This window comes from Corvus kubaryi, unplaced genomic scaffold (assembly GCF_017639235.1).
Source record: "Corvus kubaryi isolate FWS band 111438036 unplaced genomic scaffold, C.kubaryi_AGA036_p1.0 68, whole genome shotgun sequence".
Taxonomy (NCBI): Eukaryota; Metazoa; Chordata; class Aves; order Passeriformes; family Corvidae; genus Corvus; species Corvus kubaryi.
Window position 1 is genome coordinate 11,979,512 of NW_024582056.1, and position 24,109 is coordinate 12,003,620.

The following is a 24,109-nucleotide window of genomic DNA, read 5'->3' on the forward strand; positions in this document are numbered from 1 at the left end:
AGACTTACATTAAAGAAAGCCATTTTTTCCAGAAGGACAAAGAATGACCACAGAACTATGTCTATTGAAATCATGAGGGAGAGAAAGTATTATATAAAATATTAGGTAGACTTCAATGCTGAGACAGAATTTGTAGTCACTAACTAATTAGAACAAGGATTAAGAGATAAAGCAAAGACTAAAGGCAAAATATAAAGGGTCATAATTTTACCCTAGGCAGAGACCTAAGAAGTGTTACAAGACATAAACTTGGTTCAAGTATAAAATTCTAATTGACTCCACCTCAAAGAAGAAATTTTAAAGAGTGGTGGATGGTAGAGATCATACCACAAATTAAATTTAAAATAGCAGCAGGAATATGAAATCGCAAGGGAAAAAAAACAAAGAAAGAAAAAACCAAGCAAAAACCAGAAAAGCAAAAAAGAGCATGAAATGAGGTGCAACTACCAAGCAACTATTTGGGGAAAAAAAGCGCTCATTTTATTATTGACTTAGTATAACACTTTGAAACAGTTTTTTCATTTTCTCTGCTAACTGTAAAAGAAAGTGCAAGGTCTACTCTACTCTACTCAAATAGCTTATAGGTGAATTTGAGCATGAAGGTGTTTCATGCCTTTTTTTACCACTCAACAAGCCATCTGTGATCAAGTGACTAACAGAATTAGGATGGTATCTTCCCGCAATATTTCTCAGGGAGATGATAAAATAAAATGTTTGCAGCTATCTGGAAAATAAAGAAGAAGTGACATGCAGATGGCAGGCAACATGACAACAGGTTTGGTTTTCTTCTAAGTATAAATTTTGTCAATCTAAACTGATTTTCTTCTGCATAGGATGTCAGGCCGGACAGAGTAGAAAAAAGTCACTGAGGTCTTCCATCTTGTCTTTAATAATAGTACTGATATCCTCACATGACCTACCCATAAATTATACAAGAAATGTAGTCTTGGTGAAATTCTTACAAGGAGGTTGCAAAACTAGTTGACTACATAGTGTGGAAGATAAGTGGTGTCATGTGAGTTTTCCTACTGCTTATCTCCTCTTCGAGTTTTATTAATACCTAAATGCTGCAACAGAAAACATGATCATTAAATTGTAAATGGCATGAAGATATGATCTAGGAGAATAGTATGGGCAAACGAAGAGTAAAACATCTGAACAGGAACAACAAGCTGTTACAGATGTGGGATGGAAGCCAAACAGCTGGAGGAGACCTGCTCAAAAATGGGACAGAAGACATTATGGAGCATCATGACCTGAAGGAGTTTCACACTGTTGTTAAAAAGGCAAACCTATTATCAGGGTGTATAAACCAGAGCACAGAGCAATCCTGTTTTGCTTGTCACTGACAGTGCTTCAGCTGAAGAAGAGCACTCTTTCAGAAAATGGATGGGTACTAACTGGAGATAACTCAGAGGTCACAGTAGACCATAAAGTAATGAGTTTAAATGCAGCAAAGCAGATTCAAATTGGCTATTGTGAGGTGTGTGGGAGGAAAATACTCCCACCATTATCATACACAGGATTGCCTGGGAAAGTTGTGGTCATGGAAGGTCTGTAAGAAGAGACCAGAACAGCATTTGTCAAGAGTGACAGAGTTGATTATGCCTTGGGCAACAGGATGAACAAGAGGAACACCTGGGGTCCTTTCCAGCACTGTGCTTCTATGATTCTCTCTGGTGTGCTGCCATTTTCTATAATGACCTGAGTTTTTTGCTGTGTTGGGTTTGACACTGATAATTGGGTGGGCTGTCTCCAGGGGTGGTTTATCGGGAAGCTTTGCAGAAGAGTAAATAAATCTGACATCTGCAGTTTTCCATAGGTATGATGCTAGAACTGCTTGTTGCAAAGAGATATACAAGAGCTGAAGTTGCTCCTTCAGACAGAACTATTCATGGGATGTGTTCTTCATAATTAATTTCTGGAACTGAACACACAACTGTGTTCTCAAATATTTATCTTACATAAACTCATTTCTAAGACATATTCCTCTATATGCTGCAAGCAGAAAAACAGAGAACAGAAAAACAGAGATTCAAAACATATCGCTATTAATTTTAACCCAGAATGAATAGTTTGAAATTGTGTGCCCCAAGGGAATATTAACAAAGATGGTATTCAAATTAGATTAAAGCTGGCGGACATGCTGTGAGTTATGTCTGCTCATTTCCCACAAGATTAAGATTTTCGTTTGTTCCCAGTAATGTATGTCAACATGAATTAATGCAGGTATTTTATTACATATGTGGGAAAAGAAATCAGTCTCATTATTTATCTGCAAAGGAAAATGCACGAGATCAAGTTTTCTGGGTTACTACTCTAGTTATCATGTCACACTGTAAAATAATTCTTCCCCCCAAAGGCTTATAAGTTAATTAGATCTGATTTTTCTCACTTTTTGTTTGAGGGGGTTTTTTTGAGTGGAATTTACATCTGTGCTAGAGTAGTATAAATGCAAAAGGTAGGAGAAAATATTTAAATACCAAGAGTAAACCTATTTTCTACTCAAATTCCGTGGGACTGTGTACTTTCCTAAAATTATGATCATACTGCTTTTTGCTTTTTTCTTTTTTCTAATACCCTATCACACTATTAATTACAGCAATTACATAGTATTGTCTGAGAGAAATGTCTACATTCTTTCGCTAGTGTGTTCTGAGAAATCAACTATAGAAAAGTGTTTTAAGAGAATGAGAATGAGTCGCTTTAGGCAAAGCACAATTCACTTCTGATTAAACAATTTTCCTACAGACTGAAAAGGATTTTTTATTTCAGTTTCTGCTTAGATGGATACTTATCTTTTTAGTATAACAACATCTAATAGCAGAACTGAAAATTCTTGATAAAGGGGTAATTGCAGATTTTTCAGGCAGAATCCAGGAACTGAGAAGAGGAATCCGATTTTGAAAATTCAAAAACTGATGAGAAATGTAAATAACTTTTGACACTGGAAAAAAAAGAGACAGAAAATCTGAAGAAATGAGGAAGTAGGTTGAAAGGACTGCAACATTTCAACAAGGAGAATTAAAACCATAAAGCTCTGCAACATGAAGATCTTTAACATTTTTCTAGAGTGAAAAGCTATAATTTTGCAAGCACGATATGAAAGCAAACTGAATATTAGAGCAAGTTTTAAGTATGACAGAAATGGATCATATATAATATGAAAATACATCACCTGAAAACTGCAGGAGGCAACTGGTCCATTCAGCCTTAGCCAGTTCAGATTGTTTCAGAGTTCAAAGCCAGGTAAAGAGAGCAAATGGCACAGAGAGCAAATGGCACAGAGCACATATACAGGATGGAACACATATACAGTAGGAAACTCTATTTCCTGTCTTCCTTCTTTGCCCAAATCTAATTTAGATCTGAAATGAAAGCATAAGCTTTCAATTTATGTCCACTAATAATGTCTTGAACCTTGACGCTCAGAAGCTTCCATAATAAGCCATGCTGGTGTGCAAAGAGAAGAGTGGCCCAGAGCTGTTCCTGTCTGAGGTTCCAAGAAGCAAGAAACCACTGGTAGCATTTTTGGGGCAAAGTGAGATGGTGTGCAAATGTCTTTCAGCTGAATTGAAATTTTTGGAAAAGATCACTGAAGATTTGGTTTCTATTTCAACTTGGGAGGTAATAAATCAGTGACAGCCATGGAAGGAGGAAGAAAAGGCTGTGGAAGGTGCGCTTAGGTTGTCCTGGCACAAATTTCAGTCCCACATTATGTGGCAGGTGAGCTGGCAGGACCAGTGCTCGGGTGAGCAGATCCATTACAGTATCTGTGCTCTTTGAGGACCCATATGATGTGATTTCTTTTAGACTGGTGGTATAAGTAAAGGGGTTCATTTGCAATGAGGTGATAGAGTGATGCATCTAGCTGTGGTACCAGTGATGTAAGACTGAGAGCTTTTGGGTGAAACTTCACCAAGAAACAGTGATTCCAGCAAAGCCTCACAAGGCAATACTAAATACAAGTTATAATTCTTATACCATGAGGAATGGGAATGCTCTCAAGTGAGACCTTGCAGCACTTTCACTGGAGTTTATCTGATCCAAACTGCTGACTCTGCTGACCCAAGACAACAAAAACTGATTGGAAACACATAAATAGAGGAGCAAGAGGGGAGAAAAGGCATCATTAGTGGAGAACTAAATTTAAAAATGTTCTAAACTGTGATTGAAGAATCTAACAGAATAAATAGATAGTTCTTGTTCCCTAATAAATACTGTATTTCCCAAAGAAAAGTGTTCTGAGATATGATTCAGGAACCTGGCATATGAGAAATACTATTTTGCAAGGTTATCCCCGGGGATTTTTGTTTTGTGGATGGATTTCTGCGTGGGATCCTAATTGCTATTATTTGTCACATTTTCAAAATAAAATTTTAGATAATGCTTTCAGCTTTTCAGTATCTAGGTGAACAGTAATATAAATAATATAGGCTGCTGAGCATTTTCTATTGGAATTTCTTGATTATACTTGTGAGAAATACAAATTTACAAAAAAGCTCACAGCAACCTATCACCAAAATGGAAATAATACTTCTTCATTGTTTGGGTGACTTTTAAATTCTATTTTCTCAGTGTGCCACATAATAATCGTTCAGGCTTTCCCTTTTTTCCAGTCAGGTCAGGCCTGCAGTACTCATGATGCAATTCAGGCTTCCTATTGAGTGCCATCGTAAGAGGCTCAGGAATGTCAGTGGATCAAGTAACAGCCAACCTCTACCTGAATTCCAGTGAAGTTATATAGCTCACAATAAAAACTAAGTGCAAGACTGAATTATCTTGCAGCAGAGTTCATCTCAATACATTCACGTGAAATGTTTTAATGCTCAAATACAGAATGTTTCCATTTGGAAAAAAAAGCTTCAAGATTAAATATTTAACCATTACTATACTGAAATTTTTAGTATTTGAGAATTGTCTTGGGGGGTTAGCAAGTGATATTTTGGGGGATGAGAAAAGAAGCTGCAATTTCCTACACAAACCATTGGGGTTGGTCATTTCTAATTAAGTGCTATGGAAAAATTATTCAGAATACTTGAGATAAGCATATTTATGGCATCTTTGGGAAACATAATCACTGAGGTATTATGGAAGTACTCAGTCTACTGATGGAGTGTATCCTAACAACTTACAAAAGCAAATCATTATAAACTGGCAAAACTTAGTGGAACAGTATCAAACTTTCTTATTCACTTGCCATTGAATAGAAATATTTTGGAAAGTAATGTTTAATTTGAAATTATTTGGGATATGACAGAAGATAGAATATGTTGAACAGGTTATTGCAACTAGCTACAAACCTTGGGACTTTTAAATCATTAAAATCTCTTAATAATTTTTATTATGACTCTGTCAGAGAGAACAAATATTCAAAGTCATTTAGTTTGTCTGTTCCCATTAAATACATCCACATCCCTGCTGATAAGTAACAACAGCCTAAAGATAGTAGGAGCAGCTATGAATTACATTTCTTACAATTACATTTATTGAGAAATTTATTAATTCTGCTTGCATTTGATGCAGTTTTCATATCACCATGCATTTCAGAAAATAGGAAATCTGGTTTTGCTATGAGGGCTGCTGGACATGTATTTTCCAGATGAGGAGTATTTGAGACTCAGCAGCCAGAATAGTTTCTCAGTTAAACAAGAGTACTTTGGAGCAATGAAATATCTGATGCCTTAAGAGAAAAATAATGTTCTCAGTCACTATAGGAGTGTAAAGTGATTAGCTGAAAATACCCAGCAGAAATGAGGGAACAAAGAACTAGATTGCTGAAGACTGATTCTAGTGGACTCTGGAGCTCATAGATAAGAGAAGCACTGCTCTCTGATTGAGGGAAACATTATGAATGCTGGATACTGGTTAGCTCATGGCAGCATGTTTTAAGAGCCAGCAGATAGATTATGATAGAAAAGTATGAATGTACAGAGGTCATTGGATGCAGGAAAGAGCAGCTGCAATGCCTGTATGCTCAAGTTTAAAGAATGCTCAAGTTTAAAAGAGGCTCTGAGGGGGACAACAGCAAAATTGTTGTCAATATCAGATTTGACCTTGATCTATAAAGGTGAGCAGCTACATGACAATGCAGCAATGAGACACATTGCAAGAGCCCATGCCATGTAGCTTTTATTGATGGACACTGCAATCTGTACTTGTTTTCTTTTTTAAAAATCTCTTACCTCCTGCACTTTTTCTATGACTAAAATGGGGCACAGAAGTTCTCCTGCAAGATGTGAACCCTTGGTTTTTTCCAACATGTGTTGCTTATGTATCTGATTGTAAAATAGCGTGTTGGGTGGACCTTGACCAACTGCCAGATGCCCACCCAGACTTCATTCCCCACACTCCCTCCCACAACAAGACAAGGGGAGAAAATGAGTAAGCTTACGGGTCAAAATAAAAAGAGGGGAACACTTATCATTTACCATCACAGGCAAAACAAACTTGATTCAGAAAAAAAAATTATTGCCAATTAAAGTAGATTTGAATGGTGAGAAATTAAGACAAAATTAAAACAGCACTTTCCCCCCTACCCTTCACTCATTTTCCCAGGCTTAAATTAATTTCTTCATTCCCACACTCCTTTCTCCCTCTACATGGTGCAGAGAGGATGGGGAATGGGGCCTGTGGTCAGCCCATAAATTTCAGTCAGTTCATCTCTGGTGCTCCTTCCCCCACACAGTTTTTCAGTGCTCCAGCATGGGCTCTCTATGGGCTGCAGCTTCCTTCAGAGCCTGTCACCCTCTCCGGCATCTCTGGGATCCTCCAGGTGCTGCAGTGTGGATATCTGTTTTGACATAGCACTCTATGGTTTGCAGTGTGGATATCCACTCTGGGATGCTCCTCTCAGCTGGCTGCAGAGAGCCACCTGCTCCACCACAGTGTCTCCAGGAGCTGTAGGGAAATCTCTGTTCTAGTACCTGAAGCATCTCCTCCCCATCCTTCCTAGGGTCCATAGGACTGTTTCTCACACTTTTACACTCATTCCCCAACAGCATTTTGACCTTTCTAAATAGGTGTTCCCCAAGGTGCCCCACCCATGACTGAAGGGCTTCAGCTCTATCCAGCAGTGGGTCCAACAGGGGCTGGCAGGAACCAGCTGTTTCCCACATGGAGCAACTCTGGCCTCTCCTTGGAGAGGCTGGGGCTGCAGCCCTCTCCCCATTGCCAATACCTCCACACCCACACCCAGTGGAAGCAGGCAGCAAGTGACAGCTCTGGAGGAGAGTGTGTCAAAGGAAAGGGATGAGAAGGCCCATTGGCAATGGGTAAATAGAAGAATATTTCAGCTGGAAATGGGATGAGTTCAGGCAGTGAGACTCAGTGGCACAGCTAACAGCTGTGCCTGGAAATCTCAGAAGCACCAACTGCCCACATTAAAAGGTTGGCAAATACAAGAAAATTATAACAGAAACAGAAAGAAAGGAAAAAAATCATTTTTTAAAAAAAGTTCTTAAATTCCTGTTATCTTCAAAGTCTTGTTTACTTCTTTTTTTGTGTTTCCAGCAGAAATTATAAATGCAGTGTATTTCAAATGCTAATATGCTGGATTCAGACAATTAAAACATAGGAACTCTATTTTGAACTCTATTAATCCCAAAGCACAATAGCAATCAGGGATTCCCTTGTATTTTTTTAAACCCCTGCACACTTTTGGTGTAATAAACTGCTTCACTGGCTTGTTTGTAATACATCTTGTGTTACATTCTGCAGCCTGAGCAATTACTGAACTCATTTAAATTCTAAGATAAGCTACTTTTCTCCCTTTTAAGCCTAAGGTCTAAAGGTGACAATAAATTCTGGGGATTCTGATGGTTTGAGAGCTCAGTGAGTTTTCTGAGTTTACCAAAACTTTCTTCCATAATTCAGGTTCCTTTCTTAAAAAAAACCAAACAAACCAAACCCATTCATTTTAAGCATAACCAGTCTTCCCCCTAAGTGCTTTATCCAAAGCTCACTGAAGTTAGTGGAAAGGGTTCTGAGGGCTGCATCAAACTTGAAATGGAAGTCTGTGCCCTCTATTACTGACGGAAGCTCTGCACACACAGAACTACCCAGAGACAGATATTCAATATATTTTCCTTTTGACAGAATTTCAATCTGTATCTTCTACTGCCTGCCTTTCCCCACACTCCCTGAATTTGTTTTCCCCTCTGTCCCTTTTTTTTGTCTTTCTCATGCTGCTTTTGTCAGATTTTGTTATACTGACTCAGTTTTCTGTCACCGTATCTCCATGTGGGGAGAAAATAACACGCTGTCCAAAAATAATTCTCACTTCTCAGAGCTTCAGCTGTTCAGGAACAGGCAATAGGAACTTGCTTAATACCTTCATCTTAAGGACTTATCACTTGTGAATAATAATGAAATTATTTAGAAGGTATTTAATTGCAATCCAAGATTTATAGACTTGAATGTCTAACCATAAGCTTCTAATCCCACATTTAATTACTTAAATGATCACTCATTTTCAAAAGTCCCCGGGATCCTGCACTGTTTAAATGTGGCACTTTTAAAATGTAACTCTTAAGAACCTAGGTAGATTTAAGAAGCCTATGTTAATCACCTGGGTTACATTTAAGAACCCAGTGTTAATTACCAAGGTTTAACATGGAGGGTGATTCTACCAAATCTCTTCTTAAAAGAAGAACTCCCTTTATCATTTCTAACTCCTTACAGAAGTGATTTGTATGCACAAAAAGAACCTGGAAATTTTTATAAAACAAAGTCTGACTGCAACTTTTTGCTTTGTTTTCTCTTGTTTTTATTAAGTTCTCTATGTAGCACAGCATATTTAAAGCCCTCCAAAATGAATATAGCAAGGATTTTTTCCATGATTCTCACAAAACCAAAAGGTGAGTTACCAAACCATTCTGTATTCACAACCATGCAGTAGAAGTTCCCAGACACAGTGGCTTTTCAGCAGCAAAAAATGTGTGTACTAGTTGTGCTTCTGGTGAAAATATTTGAGTTGCATTATTAATTTTCTTCCTAATATCGTCCTTTAGTATTACAACAAAGTAATCTAAATGGTTATATTTTATAATAAAAACTACAAAGTATATACCAGAAAATATGATTTGATATTTTCATACTCTATACTTGTTTAAAAAAGGTGCCTATCAGTGGATTTTTCGACGTGTGAATACAGATTTTTCTGGGGGTTGTGAATCCCACTAAGTAGACAATCACAACAGAAGCTCATAGGTAAAATTACAGAAGAGAGACTTGTTAACAATTGGATTTACTGTGTCACCTTTGCCCTTTGCAGCCTGGAGAGGTGGAAATTACAGGTTGCAGACACCGTTCTGGCAGATGGGATTTGATCCTTTACATGCAAACTAGATGTCACAGCCTTTCAACCCTGATGATAGAGGCATCTCATGATGATAAGAATGTTACAAAGGTGCTGTAGTTTTTTATTTGGGAGAAAAGGTCCTTTCAAGAAGGGATGCTTGAATGTACAGTAACATGGGGCAAGGAGTAGTCATGCCAGGGCCTTCTCTGTGTACTCCCAGGGGCTCTGCCACCTGCCTCAAACACTTGTTTTGGGGGTGGCATGGATGTAGATGACCAGCCAGCCCTGCCAGGGGCAGTGACAGAGCCTGAGGTAGATGTCTGGGATGGAGCTGGGCTGGAATGGTCTATGAGACCCTCCTTGAGTGCGGCTGCTTCTAAGCTCACACCACGTGGTGGCCACATCATGCCAGGGCTTCTGCTCCACACCCCCCAACCGACCAACTTGGCATTCCAGCCAGGCCTCTTCCCAGCCCCCTTTCTGTGCCTGTGCCCAGCACTGGCCCCAGACAGGTAAACCCTGGTCCCCAGTTTTGGTGGGCTGACCCTGGAAAGCAGCCAAGTACTAAAGCTGCTGGGAAATTTCCCATAATTTACCCATAGGGGTCAAATATGAAGCTGGGGACAGGGACATTAACAGAAAGACCCTGCACAAGGCAAGAGATCTGTAAAGCTGTTGTCTTCAAATTAGCGAGACTCTTCTTTTAAAAAAAGGGATCTGGCTGTATGTGCTATGAATAGTCCCTCATTTTTAGTGAAAGACTTCTATTTGTCAGGTGAAAGCTGGAGCAGTAGTGGAACACTCTTCCTGCCCAACATGAGATGCTCTCACAAGGCCTGTATAGGTGAAGTTCAGCAGGGATGCTGCAGCACTTTAGGTGTGTGCTGCTGGAAATGTGCAAAGTACTAGTTAGTGTATTTTACTTCAGCTGTGATGAGGCATGAGCCAGAGCCTTCCACTAAAAGAGCAGTGATTAGAAAGGAGACTCACTAGGTCCAGGCAATCACATTCCATGTTGTATGTGTTGGGTTTTTTTAAAGCAACTCTTCGTGTAGCTGGAGCCATCAATTCTTTTAATATAAGCCACTGAAGAAAGCTAAAATTATTTGGAAACAGAAGCTCGTCACAATCATCCAATTATTTTTAAAAAACTGTTGAATTTTGCATCCACTGAACTGCTGAAAAAAGGTCCTCTAAACAGTGAGAGATACTTTATTGCAGCTTGCAAATCCAATCTCCCTTTCACTTGTCCTCCTCACATGAATTCCAGGTTTGACCTTTGAGAGATCCAGGAGAAAGGACCACAGCAGCTGACTTACTTATCTTCCACGGGATCTACATAATGACATTTTCTCATCTGTTAGAGTTTGGCTTCCTAGTTCAAAGCTAAGCACAACCACAAGCAGCTGGTACAAGACACAAAGTCTAAAATATTGACCAGCAACTGAAAAATGTCTTGAAGAGAGAGGTTCAGGATGGTTTGAAGCACCCTTCCACAGCCACCATACAACAAGCTGAGATTCTTCTGTGCTTCAATTATTTCTTAAGATCATTTTCTGTTCCTGCATTTATCCACTGAACTTGATTTAAACCTCGCATTCTTTCTGCTCTATAAATTGTACATTACTGCAGTAAATTCCTTGAAAGCAGATTCAGAGCCTCTGCAAAAGTCATGAGCAAGCATGGGAACAATCTGTTGATGGATTCTACTGTCTTACTAATTTCAAAATAGTAATAAAAGGGTTATATTAAGGAAAACAAAATGTTTCTTTGAATATAAGAAAAAAGACCATTCAATTCCACTTTTAAATACTTATAGTATTGGCCACAGAACGCTCATGACTTAAGAAAAGCAGTAATCATCAAGTTTTGATGTTCAAAATTGTATTCTTGTGAACAAGCTATAATCTTGTGGAGTTCAGCTGAAGTCCTTTCCACTTTCAGAAAAAAATATCTGCTATATTTCAAAGCTGAAATGGACCACTGTGATTCTCTTTTGTGAAGATCAGTCTGGAAAACTAAATAAAGACTTCCATGACTATCAACACAAAAAGAATCCTTTAAACTAGTATTTCACATTGAAATGTCCAAGACCTTTGTATCATTCAGGTGTATAGGTGAAATAGTTAGGTCTGTTGGCAACATATTCTTGTATTTTCACTTCATGCAACCCCTTTTTTTACCATACCATGTAAGCAGCATAACTATTCTGCAGATTATTATTTCACCATTAAACAATCCTGACTATGGTAAAGCCACATGGGGAAAGGTAATAATAGACTGTACATTTCAACAGAAGTGAATGATGACAGGTTTTACACTAAAAAAGCCCTGTGAAGAAATGTCCCTCTGAGTAGGCCAGCAAAGCAGAGAAGAATTTCTCCTTTATGTTTTTTTTTTCAATCAGTTGCCAGATTATATTCATTAAATAAGACCAGTATTTCAGGTAGATGATGGATATGTTTCTATTCATAGGTGCATAAATCACTATGTGACATTTAGATTTAAAACATTCACAATATTCAAAGGCATTGTTTCAATCATATAAGCGATATATATTGAGGTTATCTGAATGATCAGACACAGAGAAAAGAAAAATCTGAAAGGCAACGTGGCAGCAGTTGGAGCTTCTATTCAGGTTAGGACAAGCTAAGCAGTGATCAAATGGCCAAATTATGACTTGTAGATGATAAAGCAGTTTCCAAGAGAACATTCCAGCAGTGACTCCCATATTAAAAAATGAACAAAACAAAGGTGTTTAAACAGGGAAGAGATAGTAAAGTGTCTAGTACATGTAAATTATTTTACAGTGCACACACGAATAACTAACTTATCTTTTTTTTTGAAGGTGATAATCTTTCTGAAGAACTGCTGACCAGAAAACTGGGAAAGTCAGCATATATGAAAAGGCTGTGATAAAAATAGGTATGAAAATTGAAAATTTTATCTTAATTTTTCTATCTCTCATAGCATATAATATAGAAGTTGTGCAATCATTTTAATTTCTATCCTGCAGATTACATAGAGGTGTACTTTAAAATGTGCATACTACTGCAAAATAAGATAGAATAATAGGCAAATGAAAACTGTAGCAAACCACTAATAGTGAATAATATCTGATTTAGTGTATCCAAATGGGAAAAATCTACATTCTAGCAATGAATATAGAAGAGCACATTAATCAGGGATAAGTATAATTGAACTAAGTCCAAACAACACAGGATTTCTGTGAATGCAGCTGAGGAGTGTTAGTGCTTTATAAAAACAAGTAAATAAATATTCACTTTTATAAAAATTGCTCCACTCTTCTTAGCACTCAGCCTTGCTGTAGCAGTGTTCTCTGTATTGTGGAGAATTACTGATAGATCTCTTGTCCCAGCACAGCACCTCAGGGTCAGAAGTTGCATGTCCAGATGCTGAAGGCTACTTTTAATCAGAATATAAGGATGACAGAGCTGTGCTGATTAGTAAATTCTAATGCCATTATCCAGTGAAGCTGCCTGGTAACGTTCACCCTTGTTCAAGATCTGCAAGACAGTGTGAGGATGCAGTGAATGTATCTGAAGTGCATTAACAACAGATATCATTAATCACGAACAGCAGTCTTGTTAAAAATACCAGCCTGCATTGGTTTTCTAACATGAGAAATCATGAGCCCTCGAGTCACATTTTTCTTAATTATGCTGAGATTTATGGAAGAATACTATTGTATTAGATTTCTAAAAACATGATTATTATTTTTCACACATTATTTTTCACTGGAGTTCTAATGAGAACAGAAAGATTTCAGCCCAGTTAAGACAGAGCAAGAATGTCACCATTTTTTCTAGCAGGAACACCTTTGTCTTATAATAACAAGATAGGCATCAAATCATTACATTTATGAATTTTGGTTGTCATTTTGTGAGATCACATGTGTGATCAGGGGAAGCTTATTATTATTATTCTCTTGTCATTAACATTTTATTTTGCACTAAACAATCAAACAAAGTTTCATGTAAACATAGTTCATACTTCTTGTTGCCATTTAGTTCCTTCCTTACTGTTCTTTCCTTACAGTTCTCAGTGGCAAGCTAAAATTTAGTATTTCTGTACAGTTAGGTATTCAGCAGCGACCCAATAGGAACATCAATCCTTTCTGACTCTGAAAAGCAAAAAGACTGCAAAGGCAGAACATAATGCACCTTTCAGGCTTGTTTTGACTTATCAGCCACAATGATATGAAGGGTATTTATTATCAGTCTTAAGGAAACATATTTTTCTCTGAAATAAAGCTCCATTGGTAAGCGATGTTTGCTGTGGAACTATTCCCTTGTAAAGCTCTGGGATCCAACAAAAAGCCTCAAGTCATTTTGTTCTTTTTGTAAAAGCAGTTTTTAAGTAATGCAAAAGAAAGATAATAGCTATGCTGGAAATAGTTAGAGGCCAATGCTTTGAGGACCCTTTACTGCAGTTAATCTCTCAGATGGCTGCTATCACTACCACTTTTCTGAAGCATGTCCTCACTGGCTCCCTGAAAGTTCAGCTTCTTGCCCTTCAAAGAGCAGCAGTATGGCTGCTGTCAATGAAGGAGCCACTTAATTCAGGCTATGATCTTAATAAAAATTCTGCCTTTCCAGAAGCATTATTGCCTATAGCTTTCATTTTTCCTCACTAGTTTTTTTTTTCCTGCTATGTTAACAAAAAGGACAGAAGAGCTTGGAGACCATGGAAACCTTCCAAACAATTCCTGTTTAAAATAGGCAGTCAGGATCTGCTCTCATGTACATTGGTGTGATGATTAAGGAAGAGGTGGGTCATTCCTCCCTGGGAATAGTTTCATTAACCAAGAGCAAGAAGTAGGGAAGAGCTCTGAGGAACTTTGCACCTCAGGCTGTGGTTTTCAATACAGCTTAAAGAATTTTTTAACTTTAGAAGGGATTACTATGATTTAAGGAAAAACTTCCATTATTCAGCCGCGACAGAACAACTTCACTCCGTTTACCCTGAGTACTCTGTTTTGACTTTTCATGATGAGGCAAAGAGTTTCTTATCCAATGTAATTTTCCCCAAAGTATGTGCAAATGTTGATTTTTTTTTGTTGCTAAAAAAAAAAAAAATCTAAGGAAGATAATGAAAAGAAAAAAAATATTTCCCCATGAGTTTCATAAAATTACTACTTATGTGGTGAATTGCAAATCATTTACCTAATAGCCAAGGATGGGAGATGATGGATTCTACTTCTGAGATAGCACATCTTAGTTCAAAATGCCTAAATATTCCTTCATAAACTGAAATACTAAGACAGATTCTGACTCAGTGATTCACTCTTGACAAGAAGTTAGAAGATTCGCCTTGCTTCCAATGACGACTTAACTATTTAAAATAAAAGATGGAACATTATCCAAAGGGAGTGAGATTAGCCCAGGGACTCCTATGCAGGGTAGCCTAACTTTCAATCTTGAACTGCACATGATTCAGAGGCAGGTCAAACAGACCTGCCATGCAGCTAGGACTGGGAAGATTGGACAGCCCATAACACAATGGTTTGGACATGCTTCTGTAAGATAGGTCGTGAGAAATTATCTCAGACAGAGAGGAGAACTCTCTCTCTCTTAGGCAGGACAAGTACCCAGCTAACTGTGCTATGGGGCAGAAAATTATTGGTGCCTCTGTAATTTGCAACCTGGTGTCTTAGTTATTTGTATTTCCTGTAAGAAGTGTATGAAAGGGTCTCAAAAAGTTTGTTCTGAGGTCTTAAGTTGCACCAGAGGAGGTTTAGGTTGAACACTAGGAAGAATTTCTTCACAGAAGGGGTGATTGGGCATTGAAATGGGCTGCCCAGGAAGGTGGGCGGAGTCACCACCCCTTGAGGTATTTAAGAAAAGACTGGACATGGCCCCTAGTGCCATGGTCTATTTGATAAGGTGGTGTTCGGTCATGGGTTGGACTTGATGATCTCTTTTTCAACCTAAATGAATCTGTGATTCTGTTCTACTGAAAATGGATTATCTTTTTCTGGATGCTTCTTTTCAGCAAAAAAAAGTAGTCAGATTTTGCTTATTTGAACTGATCTCCATTCTTCCCTCCAACCTATTATTTGGCTGCTGGACAACAGAGATTTTGGCCTGCTTGCAAAAGGAATTACTAAGATGTTGCAGCCACGGTCCTGAAAATTCTGCTGTCCTGGAGGCTGAAGTCAGAGTGAGTTCAAAGACATAACACCGAGTGAAGACTGACAGTCAATTGACATTTTATGTTGCTGAAACAATACAAAAAGAACACTGCATTGCTCAGTTACCCAGTCTGTATCACTGAGATTACAGTGAATAAAACCCACTATTTTATGGAATATATGAAATTAATATATCTGCATTAAGTCTTATCAAGAGTAACTGGCAAAACCTCTTTGGAAAGTGTAAAATAAACATAAAAATAGGGTGGGTTTTGATTTGTTTTCAAATAATATACCTACAATTCATACTTTTTTTTTTTGCATTTTCTTTTTTAGAATCATAGAAGACGCTGAGTTGGAAGGCACACATAAGCATCATTGAGTCCAATTCCTGACCTGCCCAGGACATCCCAAGAATCACACCATGTGCCTGAAAGTATTGTCCGTGTTGCATTTACTAACAAAGAAGAGCAGGATACCCTGTAAAATTCTTTAAGCTGTATTACAGAATCTCTGTCAAGGCAACAGTAGGGAAGGAGTACCTTCTTCTATCAAAATTTCTTGCACTAAATTAACTCCAGAAAGATCCTTTTTTAAAAGAAGACTAAGAACTGCGAAAATGAGACATTTGTATTGGCTGTATAATGGCTATACATATATTAGGCAAATCCTGACAGAGCAAAAATTAGTCTTTGATTTCTTCCTCTTCTTTTATCGCTCGTGGTCTTGTTTTGCACCTGTTCAGCACTTGTCCTTACAGATGCATTTAGCTATCGTTTAGGCACTTGCAGGGGCAAAATGAGAACGGATGCCTCACAAGTACAAAATATATGCTAAAAGGACGTGCTGTAATGAGAAATCAGAGCTCAATGGGAGGAAAAACAAAACACGGCAAGATATAGAGAATGCAGACCTAAAATTAGCATAGGATAGATACATTGAAAAGACAAAATTCCGCAGATAAGGGCTCCTGGTTTATTGTCTAAAATATGCCTATCTGCATTCCCAGGGAACAACATCAATCTGTCTTGATTTCAGAATAAATTGGGCTCTCAAGCAAAATCCCTGTAAAAGAAGGCATCTCTATTTTTATCACTGTGACCTTTTCAGAAGGACTTTAGGGAAGAAGGAAACAAACTTATTTAAGTTCCTTCTACCCAAAGTCCAATTCTTCTTTCCTATCTGAAAAAATGTTGTTTGCCACTGTTTTTAGCTATCCAGCACTAAGAGTCTTTGAAACCTCACATATCCCAACAGGCTTCCTTATGGGTTTGGTCTTGTCTGCTCCACTACTGGTCTTTAACTGGTGTTAAAACGTTATGTAAGAATCTAGATTCCAGATTCATTGATGTTCATCAGTAGCTTTAGATAGTTTTGGATCAAGATCTGAATTTAAAGAAATGACCTTATGAATGTATAGGCAATCAGACAAATCCATAGTTTTTACTAGCTATATTAAATGTATGAACTGTCACAGATAGATTTTTTTTGCCTTATTTTTATTTCCCAGGATGAGCAAACCGTGGTTTAATGAGGAACTTCACTGGGATTGATAATACCTGGTTTGAAACAGATTGAATATGTATTCAGGGCATATACTTCAGAATACGAGAGTGGGTGGCATGGATAAAGGATTTTTATACAGTATTATGTAGGGTGAGTTTTTTCATTTTTGAAAGCACTAGGATTGTTAGATAACCGGCAGAATCAATCAGAACTTTTAATTTCTGTCTTTAAGGGTGTGATACCAGGAGACTAGCAAAAGGCAAATATAGTGCTTATTCTTAAAAAACTAAAATGTAATGAATTGGAGACTAATCAGCTAAACTTTACCTTCTGGGAAAATCCCAAGTCATTCAATCTGCACATAAGAATTTAGAAAATAGTAGAGAAATGGCACAGTAGTCAGAATACAGCTGTAGTACCTAGTCATGTCAAATCAGTTTATCACCCATGAAACGTTAACAGGGGCATTCCATAAAGCAGAAAGAGGTTTCAATCATATACAGGTTGTCTGTATTTAGGTTTTTTATACAGTCTCAAGTAATAATTTCCAAACCACACTTACAAAGCATGGCTTTCAGGGCACTTCTCTGAGGATGCAAATACCCCTAAATAATTATACTGAGGTGTGGGGATCAATGATATACCAGAATGGGAGGATTCATCAAGTGGGGCTTTATGGAAATCTGTTGTGAGTATGAAGTTATTAATATTTCCATTAGGAATTACATAATACCAAGAAAGAGTATTTCATTTGCATGTGGCACAAACTTTACAGACCAGGTCAAAAACTTGAAAGAATCTTGCCAAAACCAGAGAAATGGTCTGGAAATACAGAATGAAATTCAGTAATATACACTTTAAAATATATACTTAGGTAAAAGAGATTGCATGTATTGAAGAACACAAAAGATATTCAGGAGCCTCTTTTCAGAAATGTGGTTATTTCTCAAATATCAGCACAAGGTAACAATATCAGGTGTTTGCTGTAAGAAACCACAGGATTTATTATTGTTAAACTAGCAGGAATAAAGTCCTGAATACCTGGAAAGTCACCCTTCTCCTTTACTCAGCTCTGGTACTCAGGAACTAAACTGACCAGAGGTTAGAAAATGGGACCTATGGGAAAAGAGTGAAATAAAAGGCATAGAAAGGAGAGAGGGATGCAGTGGAACCAATGGCCCAGTGATTCACGTACATGTGACCCAAGGTCTAGCTTTGTGTAGCATGTCTAGCTAACTTTGATTCTGTTTTAGTAAGAAGATGTTTGAAAGGAATTCAGTTAAAACCATGCCAGACAAGAAATGTGTCTGTAGAGAAGTGAAATTGCTGAGATGGTAGTGACTAGCAACTCAAGGACTTAAAGAGAAAACTAATGACATAAACCTAAGAAAAGGTAGAAAATCAGTAGAGGGCAACCCAGGCCTTTCCAAGAAGCAAAGTCCTGACTGATAACTGCTGAGCTGACACAGATTCATTAGGTGTGGCAAGATATCAGTGCTTAACTTGGTAACTGCCCCATCAACCTATAAACAATTTTTGTAGCCCATTCCATGAAGTATATCCTGCTTGCAGAGTTCTCCTGGGCATAGTAAAGGATGCTCAAGCAAAAGCAGCCCATTATGCAGAGGATTACAGTGGGAACACTGTAGTACCCAAGGGCTGATGCAAAGAAGAAGGGACAAATCTCTTCTACAATAGTGGAGCAGCTGGAGTGGCTTAAGAGCCTCGATTACTAAAGGTTGAGGCAGAAAACTTTAGACAGGCATTTAAAAAGGATATCAAAGTTACAGCTGATTTTGTCTTAGAGCAGAGGGGACATGAGCTTGACTTTATAGTAGAATTTGGAGTTCCAGGAAGCTTCACAAGCAAACAGAAAGATGGACAAGATCAGACTAAATGCAGTGTTGGGAACACTGCATCAGAGCAATGTCAATGATTGTGCAGTTTCCCAAGGGCAATGTGTGTCCGAGGCTTCTGACAGTTTAATGTTCAGCTCATGTCAAGAGAAGGAGCTAGAGAATAAGGACAGTAACTGTAATTGCATCGTAACATTCTACTCTGCCTTCGCTGACTAGTAAGGTTTATTTTGGAGAGAGAGAGAACAAACAGAAGTACCAGAAACAGTCATGCTGAGGAAACATGAAATGTCATGGGGCACAACTCCGTCAGGCTCTCCAGTTACTTTGTGTAGAATGTACAGAACCTTGACTGCTGGTGACTAGATGTCTCCTGTGCTCAAACTGGCTTGGGTAAGGCTGGCTCAGGTGCACAGTGCAGCAGCATGCAGTAACCAGATACTAGGTTGTACCAGCATAATTTAGTGAATTTAATGGAATTGAAACCACAGTCTGTGGAAGCTGAAAGGACTTACAATTTTGAAAATTGTATTAGTAATAGTAAAACAGTCTCCTATCAAAAGATCTTGCCAGGGAAAAATAACTGGCAAACACCTCAAGGTATGTGTGTGTGCATGTGTGTGTGTGTGTGTATGAAACAGCATGCTGTTGGTTCAGCAGAACAGTGCCAGCTAAAGATCTGTTTAAAAAATTAAATTCCTGACATCACTTACAAGTATTGCTTAATCTTATTTGAAAAAAAAAAAAAAAAGATGGTAATTAGGTTTCACTCCTACAAGCAGCAGGATAATTGGGTCCCAAAGGTCTGGAATAAGGTTAAACAATTAGACTGTATCTGCAAATGAACCTATCCTGATTGGCACTTGAAAGGATAAAAGGTTTATTTGAAGTAGTTAGGGTTTTAACCCGTGATTTCATGAAGTCCATGTGCATCAGACTTAGTGCTAACTTGAAAACATCTCTCCAGATACATCTGGACTTTGGATGGAAATTGAGCAAAGCTGTCCCTCTGAGTGTAACAAGAATGCAATCCCTCTGACATCTTGACTCAGTATTAGGATTTATTATTAGTTGGTAAATTATTGATCATTGGGTCAATATATCTTGAAATTCAGCTCAACAAAATACAACATCTATTTATCACAGCAATTTTAGAGACAAGTAAACTGAAACAAAGGTAGATTTATGAACCCACCAAAGGTCACACAAGTGAATTAGCAGCAAAACAAGGAATAGGTCTTCTGAAGGCCATCTTCCAATCCAACGTCTGCACACCTAGGCTTAAAATCAGTAGTACAGAAAACCAAAGCAGACTGATAAGACAGGAAATTGATGGTAAATGATAAAAGAAATAATGTTATAGAAGTAATTTTTTTTCTCATGTGTGGCAAAGTCCACGATAAATGCAATTCAGAATGATTTTTGGTTCAACTATGCAGAAGAGTGGTCCTAGGCAGTATTCTATGCCATTATATACACTGGATTTATATAATGTGAAGTGATGGGGCTGGTGAAAAAAAAAAAGCCCATGGAATTTAATCATATCACAGCTGCTGATCCACTTCAGCATAGACATTAAATTTAATGGAATTCTTTCTTCACTGAAATAGCTTGATTCGAAATGGCAAATAAAATATTTTTTTTCCAGCAGATAATATGGGTTAATCTGTTGAAATATGCTCTCTGTAGTTGAAAAATACAGAACAGTAAGCAAGATATGGCAGTGGATAAACATAACACTTGTATAAAAATTTGTAACAATTCTGCATTTGTGAGATGGAAGTATGGGACACAGGTTGCAGACTATTTTGTTTTCATTGAATTGGATATCTCAGAATTTCTAGAACTGAAGAAGATACCCTGGATCACAACCAAAGCCAGGCTGTAGGCTGGTCTGAGATTTACAAGTAATAAAGGGAGAAAAATTAGAATTTCTTCAAAATATGAGTAAGAGTTTAATTACTCACAGATAATTATTTCATTTCTGTTTCATAACCAGGAAATCTAGAACCTTTTAATTCTTAATTAACTTCTTATGGAGGAGTTAAAACATTAAAAAATAACCAACTTTCTTGGTAAATGTTGTGGAGTAAATAGCAATAATATGAATGCAAAATTCTTCACTAAATCATAGACTATCTCCAGTTTGAATGAACCTGTAATCATCAAGTCCAGATTCCTGCCCCTTGCAGGATGAGCTGAAACTAAAGGGTGTTGAATCTTAAACAGGATTAGAGGAATTCTTTCATACCTTGGAGAAATTAATCACCCACAACAATAGTGTCAAAATATCCAGCATTCCTACAAAGAATACAGTAGGATTTGTTTCATTAAGCATCTGTTCATAGAACTTTCTCCCAAAAGTCAGCCACCTGATTTGCATGGTCTTTACGTGCATTAGGATGAGAAACTGCCCATACTGAGTTGAAACAAAAAGTGCTCAACTACAGAGAGGTCAAAACAACTTCTCTGCAACCAAATATCCTCTGCATATAGCCACATAATCCCCTCCATTCATTGAACAAGTAATGCCTGAAAAATAAATCTATTGTTTGAGGTAATTCAGTAAGATTTTTTTAAATGGAGTCTCCTACTCTAAAAGGAGTAGAAAGCATATACAGATTAGCTCTTTAAGTAGAACAAACAACATCAGAAAAGTTATTTGGAAAGTCGTTTACCTACTTATAAGGAGTGTTGTTCTGTTTCTTCACTAAACAGGAAAACAGAAAGATATTTGGTGTACATATCACCCAGCGTGAATAGTGAAAGTAATATATAGATTTAGATATAGTGTATGCAATGCCTTTCTTTCAAGTTCATGCGAGAAAAAAACCTTCTACCAAAATATTCTTGGAGTTATGTATTTTTTTCAGCCATTTCAGATGAATGTCTATGCTTTTTCAGTGATGAAACTCTGAGTTAATTCTCATGGACACATCAGCCAGGCTGCAGGATTTCCATGCTGCTTTTGCAGGGGCAGTGTTGATTGACAAGGCCACGTCTCCACTCTCCTGACACTACATATATGCACACACCAATTATTTAAACTTGGTTCCTAACGAAGGTAGATGAGTCCAAAGCCTTACAGTTATGTTTAGATTTTGAGCACAGAATCCATTCTGTGAATAGACAAATTCAACTGTAACAAATCCTGAAAATGGACAGGAGCCGGCTGGGATAAAGTAACACCCTATGTTTTTCCACCTGGTAGTGCTGCTTAACAGGCCTAACTGAGGGCAGCTACTTCAATGGATAAGAACTTAATGGGAGAGATGCAATTCTTAGTTCTGGCAGCAGCAGTTATTCTTGCCTGTAGTTAATTAGTCCATCTGAAGAAAGCGTGATAACCTGCTGATACAAATCAGTGGCCTCAGAGCTTGTTCTAGAGGCCTTAACCATAGTTCCCCCTTACCTGAATTTAATCACATATGGTGTGGTCAACTGCACACTGTACTCCACCTGCAGTGCTGCTGCAGATATCTAAAGGAGTTTTCTATTCAAGCCAGGGAAAAGCTGTGTTCAAAGTGCAGGAAGTTCCCCATGACTTATTACAGGAATTGATAGTCTTTTATCTAAAAGGTGGGTGAACAAGTGTTAAGCAAAAAGGATTTCAAGTGTAACAGGTTTAAATTGGAATGTCTGCCTGCTTGACTCAGGAATATTACTGGGAAAGCTGATGCTCTGTCTTGTGCTTCAGAAGTGTCATGGACTGAAAAATAGGATGGCTGTTGTGTTATTGCATTGCTTCACTATGCTTATTTTACAGCATATTATAGTTACAGCTTATTTTCAGCAGACATTGGTCAGGACTTTGTTATTTACCATTAACTCTCTCTGTGCTGCTTTCCCCTTGGGAAAAGTGTGATTTAATAGACACAAATATCATAGTGAGAAATGGGACAGTAAGAGGAGCCAAAACCAGTTATGTTGGTTTTGTTTTCTTTCTTCAGTCTCTAGGAATAGGTAAAGCTTTCTTAGGCACTAAATAACTTGACTGCCTAGGGTCTGGGTTCAGATACCATTTATACCTTTGCATGCTCTTGACCTTCAGGAAAGTTGATATTCCCAAGAGCCAGTTTTGTAACGCTTCAGTGTTGAGATTCAGGCTGCGAATGAGTCACCCAGGATCCTTTCTGTTGCATAGTCTCTTCAAACCTTAAGAGGGGTCAAGCACAAAGATATTTGTGAGACAGGTCTTGAAGAGATTCCCAAGTGCTACAGGTCCTTAGCTGTGAGTTTTCTCTTACTTCCTTTTACTTATGTTTCTGTCTTCCTTTAAAAAGAAAAACAAAACAAAAATAAAAAGTGTCACAGTGGATTAACTTCTTTGTTTCCAGGGACGAGCTAGTACGGTGAGGAAACTTCATAAAAACAGAGTCTTAAGTGAAAAATCCACATTGATGAGCAAAAATTCAAATCCCTCAGATTATATTTATCACCAAAGAGGTATGCCAGGGTTGAAACTATTCCTGTCTTTCCCTGACCTTGGCAGGTTTCCAGAAAAGAAGCTACACAATCTGGAGAGCTGTGATGCAGGTTATGTAGGAATAATTCAGGGACTCTATTTAAGGAACATATGCTGCATCCACTTATTTCTAACAGATGCAAGGATAAAAAGTTACTATCCTAAAGAGAAAGAGTAACAGAAAAAATATGATAGTGGGAAACATGTTGAAACTTTCAGGAAAAAAAGCATTGCATTAAATTCCAGCAGGTAGCTTTTTTTTCCTTTTTAGAGAAAACACTGGCAAAAGTAACAGTAAGTAGTGATTTATTATTTTCAGCGATGACTTCTTTCTGATTGGGAACTGAGTTCTCTCTCACAGAAGAAGGATTCTAGTCTTGTTACATGTATATAAATTGAGAGTAATTGCTCACCAGGAAATAGCAGTGTCAGGTTTAAACCACCATATGTAGGATTGGATCTGTTCTATTTTTCTCCTTGTCCAGAACTGCTAAGGACCAGTGCATATTGACTCTTATTTTTTTCCATTAAGTAGTGTTAGAGAAGGGTAGTTGCAGCCATTACCGGATTAGGACAAGGACAGCATGGATAAAAGTGACTGGAGACCAGACCAGACACAGAGCACCTTCCAGGACCTGAAGAGGGCCTACAAGAAGGCTGGAGAGCATCTTTTTACAAGGGCCTGTAGTGACAGACAAGGAGTAATGGCTTTAAACTGAATTAGGGTCAGTTTAGATCAGATATTAGGAAGAAATTCTTTACTATGAGGGTGGTGAGACCCTGCAACACATCCAAAGAAGCTGTGGATGCCCCATCAAGGCCAAGTT